Source organism: Zychaea mexicana (genome assembly GCF_025766255.1).
Source record: "Zychaea mexicana strain RSA 1403 chromosome Unknown BDB00scaffold_16, whole genome shotgun sequence".
NCBI classification, from domain to species: domain Eukaryota; kingdom Fungi; phylum Mucoromycota; class Mucoromycetes; order Mucorales; family Lichtheimiaceae; genus Zychaea; species Zychaea mexicana.
The window spans coordinates 555,255-560,919 of NW_026516679.1; positions in this window are offsets into that span (position 1 = coordinate 555,255).

The window sequence follows — 5,665 nt, forward strand, 5'->3', positions numbered from 1 at the left end:
CCGTGCGGATCCCTAGTATTATCTAATATCTAATTGGAGTTGGATGTCCCCCAACATCGAAAAGCAGCTCATCACTAAAAACACACCTGACCAAAAAAGATAAAGAGGAGATCAAGAGGCTCCTTACTGGAGTGGACTCGTATAAGTTTTGGACGTTGAAGTCCACGGAGTTGAGAGCGTGAGGAAACGGGGAAGGTGTCAAGTCAGTTGAAGAAAAGATGTACGACTTTGCGATCAAGTGCAATTATTGGCAGTAAGTATTATTTATTCACCCAAAGCGACTGTAAGCTTGAAACAAACGAGAAAAACTAAAATGTGCAATTGGTTATAGCCCGTATCAATCCATGATCTTAGATCTAGACGATGCTAATTAGACAGAAGTGTTCACGACGGAGGAGCTGAAAGAAATTCGAGCACACGGAGCTCCCATATTACACACCGTGCCCGAAGACGTTCAAGAAAAATTAGGGTTACAAGCGTTCTTTAGTAAGTTACACAAAATATATAAAGTTATATAAAAACATTTTTTTTTGATTTTTCATAAAACATTTTTTTTCTTTTTCTTTATCAAAATGTTTAAATCAAATGAAATACTATTTCGAACACTTTACGGCAATGAACAAGCTATAATCTATTTACAAAAGCAAGGACTTATAAAACCTTTTATTTGTAAAAAATGCGAGAAACCATTATCCATTGGAAAATATTATTAAAGATATTGATTTTATTGTTATCCAGATAATATTAGAAAAGGTGTATTTGCCGAAACATAATTTGAGAAAACAAATCTACGACCAATACAAATAGTAGAACTATTACGTCAATGGATGATTGGTGTGTATCTTTTATAATATAACATATATAATATTAATTTGTTTTTTATATAGATCCTTCTCCTATAAAAGTGTCTCTACAAATGGGAATCGATGATGAAACAGTTACACGATTATATTCAAAAATACGCCTTACGATAAAAACATGGATCCTTAACAATCAAGAGTTATGGAAAAATGTAATTGGTGGACAAGATGAAATTGTTGAAATCGACGAATGCTGTTTTTGCAAAACAAAAAATTACTACTGCAAAGCATAAACGATACAGAAAACATATGTAGATATTAGGCGGTTATTAAAGAAATTCAAATCTGTTCTTTTTGGTGCCTGTTCAAAATCGAAAAATGTCAACATTATTACCAATAATCAAGGATCAAGTTTATCAAGGAAAAACTATAATCACTGATGGTTTACGATCTTATACAAGCTTAAACAAGATGGGATATATTCATAAAGCAGTTGATCATTCGAAATATTTTGTGCATCCAAATGATTCAACAATACATACTAACAGTATGGAAGGTTTTTTGGATGCATTTAAATAAACATATGCCCAATATAAAAAAAGATTCTGAGCTATATACATTGTATTTTTTAGATTATGCTTTTAGAAAAAGATATCATCATGATTTGTTTGAAATGTTTAAAACAGTTATTATGTATTATAATGAAAATCAAACGAAAATCCAAGATCAATAAAAATACTCTTTATTCTATCAAATATTATATCCATATTTTTTAACTTATTGGTATTATTTTCACTTGATAATTTCTTTTCATACATTAATATATTGTATAATAATTGTAAACAATATTCATCTCTTTGAAAATTTTTATTAATGTTATTGCTATCATTATCTTCTTTATCATCATCTGAATTGCTATCATCTGAATTATCATCATCTAAATTACCATCATCTATATAAGGACCATCTTCTATAACAATATTCACAATATGTTCTATTACTATCTTCTTTTACATAGCATCCATTGTATTCAAAATTTCAACATTTATTATTATTAGTATATCTTTTCTTTTTAGTATTACTAATATCAGGAGTACTAAGATTTGAAAGACTTCGTTTATTACTATTATTGTTATTATCTTCTATTTCACTATTATCTGTTAATAGCTCATCAATATTTTTTTCTCTATTATAATTCTCATTACTTACTAATACATTATTACCTTCTAATGAACTATCATCTGTAACAGATGGTGTTGATAAATTTTTTGTTTTATTGTTATTGTATTTTTTTCTTTTACTTCCTCTTCTTTTTGTTATTTTATAATATTCTTAATATTTTTCTTCTTGTTGACCATTTTCATTATTATATGATATTTCAAAATCAATTTGTTTATTTTTTTTATCATATAGAATATTAGCATTTTTAATATTGTTTTTAATCATAAAATTAATTATAATTGATCTTTTTATTTTTGATGTAAATTTTTTATGTGTCTCTTCCATTTTGATAATAGTTTTATATATATATTATAAAAATTCAATTTTTAAAAAAAATATTATGCAAATTTAGATAAAATTTAAATATCATCGCTCTTTTAAAATTACCATTTGCTGCTTCTTGCCAAAATTAGATGAGATCAGCAAACTGGTAACATCTACAGAACTTCATACTTTATGTATTTTGCTCAATAATAATTCTCACTGTTTAACTTTGTAGCAAACAGCAGCGCAAGCATATGCATACACTTAAAAAATTACGCATGATCCACTCACGCAGCCAATGGTATCTTGGCTAGCCATTACCATGATGTCAACAGCAAAGTATTTCTTGAAGGATAATTCTGGCGAAATTTCCGAGATGTTAGAAAGCGATATGATGTACAATCTATGGGGGTTTTTGAGCACAATCTTTCAAGGCAGCGGGATACGAGCGATAGGGTAAGTGTCTTCATATCACAATGAAACTATAAGTGAGAATGTATAATACGTACTAATATACTATTACAGAAAAGAGAAAAGTAGCATTGCAGGATGTGCAGTACGAAATTAGCTATAAATTTACAATAGTTTTTGATAAATCTAATAAATTGCTTGCTGCCATATTAAATTATATCATCCATTTTGATATTTTATCAATTTTATGACATCATGTGACCAAAATCATGTATTCAATGATTATAAAAATTGAAAATCCATAATATAAACAAAGAACGACCCAATGGATACAACAAACTATACACTACTGATTACAAATGAAGTAAACTCAATTATTGCAAATTATTGGTAATTCCTAGAATGGAATTGGCCTACTATACATAATAAATATAAACATAGAACTGATTTGAAACATATTAAATTCATAGAAAAAATTAAGGATGAATTGTTACGTAAATTAGGTTATGTTGCTGTATTTTATTTTCTAGTAGTTTTATATACAAACAAGGAATATCCCAGACCTTACTTTGAAATTGAAAAAGGATTATTTCTATTATATCATTTAGTCTCTGGAGTATGTAGTGAAAAATTTGAAAAATACTCACCACATAGCACATTTCATACATTTTATAAAAAGTTTTGGATGGATGAGGACAACTACAAACGAATCAACAAAATAGTAAATGATTCAATGAATAACATGTTTTCATCTATCAAATCACGTATTCTATCTACTAGAAAGCATAATCCCGACTTATTTAAACATGTAACACTTGTATTAGATAGCTATGATTCAAGAATTAACTATGTAGATACTGAAATTGACCACTTTCAAAGAATGTATTCTTATAAATTTAAGAAGAATGGAATACGTACCCAATTTGTTAGTGATATGAATGATATGATTATTTATACTTCTAAAAGTGACTTTTGTTCTAATAGCTCAGATAGTAGCATGTTTTTAAACATGAAATGATTTAAATATATGCATGAGAATGACATAATGGCAGTTGATAGTGGATATACTTTGTTTATCACACAATTTACAGAGCTTGCTAATGAAAAAGGATATAACTTTAGCCATGATAATTTTGTATACAGTGAACCCCCGCTTTTTGCACCCCCGTTTATTGCAGATCCCCACTTATTGCAACTTCTTTGAGCAGATTCTCGCTCAACACTTAGTAAAATTGCAGATTCCTCAGTTTTTGCAGATTGCAACTTGGAAATCGGGACCTGCAATTTCCTGCTTCAGCCTTATATATTGTATATTAATCTCAAACTTCAGAGACAGTGAGATTCGAACCAGTGACAAAAGAGATACACTATTGTATTCTATTATTTAAGAGCTTTTAAACTAAATAAGGAAAGATGTGATTGCCAGCTTATCGATCCCACTTGTGTACCATATTCACATTTTGCAGTTCCTCAGATTTTGCAACTTTTTTGACGGTATTCCCGCTGTTGCAAAAAGCGGGGGTTCACTGTACCCTATACGTAAAAATGTAAATGAGCCCTTAATGATTACTGAGGATTATTTTAATAAGACATTTGGAAGTTTTAGGACAAAAGTTGAGAATCAATTTTCAGAAATTGGGAATAAATTCTGCCGATTCAATAATAACAAGTCAGTTGTTAAAATGGATAACATAAAATACTATAATCTGCAATTTCGTAGCTTGTCTATTAAAAAATATTACAAAATTTGTAGAAATGTTCAATATTTCTATTTTACCACACCATAAACTATGGCACAGTAATGATTTTAATTTTCCAGTAGAGCATAAACTAATTGATATAGTGGTCAGCAATGATAAACAAAATAAAGATAAACTGGATAAAATGATCAGATTGCAAAATGACCTGCTTAATATGGCTATATCAAATGAAGAAATGATTGTTGATAATGAATCTGATAATAATTCAAATCAGAGTAATAGTGATAATGATGATGTTCCAAGATTTAATGAGCGTAGTAGAAAAAGAAAGCGAAATAAAGGGAAACAACAAGCAATGGCATCATATGAAATAGAAGAGATTATTAGGCATAAAACTGAAAATGGTACATATTTGTTTGAGGTAAAATGGGTTGGATATAGTGCTGATGATAACAGTTGGTTATCAATTGATAAATTTAATCAAAAGGATTTATTGAAGGAATATATCAATAAGCATAATCTTGGTATATTATAAAATTGCATACTCTACTATTTACAATATTTTCTTCAACTGGTATATAACATAATGTGAATTTATACCTGGCATTCCTTTCTTACCAATTATTTTTATATATACACAAAATTCAATTTTTTGTACAATTTGGATTTTTACAGCCAATAGATTTCTTACAGCCAATAATATTATCTAATATCTAATTGGAGTTGGATGTCCCCCATTGCAAACGCCCAGGCAAGAAATAACAAAAGAAAACTCGCAGCTATCGATGCGTCACTGAAGAAAACAATGGGCCATCGCATCGACACCATCTACACGAGCAGCAGTATAGAGCTGGGGGGGCTCAGAATTGGAAAAGATAATGACGATACCAAGGAAATGAAAGATAGCATGCTAAAGCTTCTGATTGTTCTGAAGGACATGCTCGCATCAATTGTAACTCCAATGCCGTCGATCTTACACCATGCTCATGTACTAGGTTACAACATCAAAGGTATGATGCAACTGCAAAGTATTTCCAAATTTGATGATAAACCCACAAACATGTTTTTGATGCCTCAATCCAATAGGGAACGCTGTTACCTTACTTGATGTCGATGTTCCAGAAGGATTTGTTACCTGTATCCGACGAATCAAAGACTTACAGTATCCAAGCGGCAGCGCTGACTACATTTTGCGAATTGTTCTACTAATCGAGCTCGCAATCCAAGGAAAAATGATCGTTGATGGGACACTCAACCAAATCCATAGCA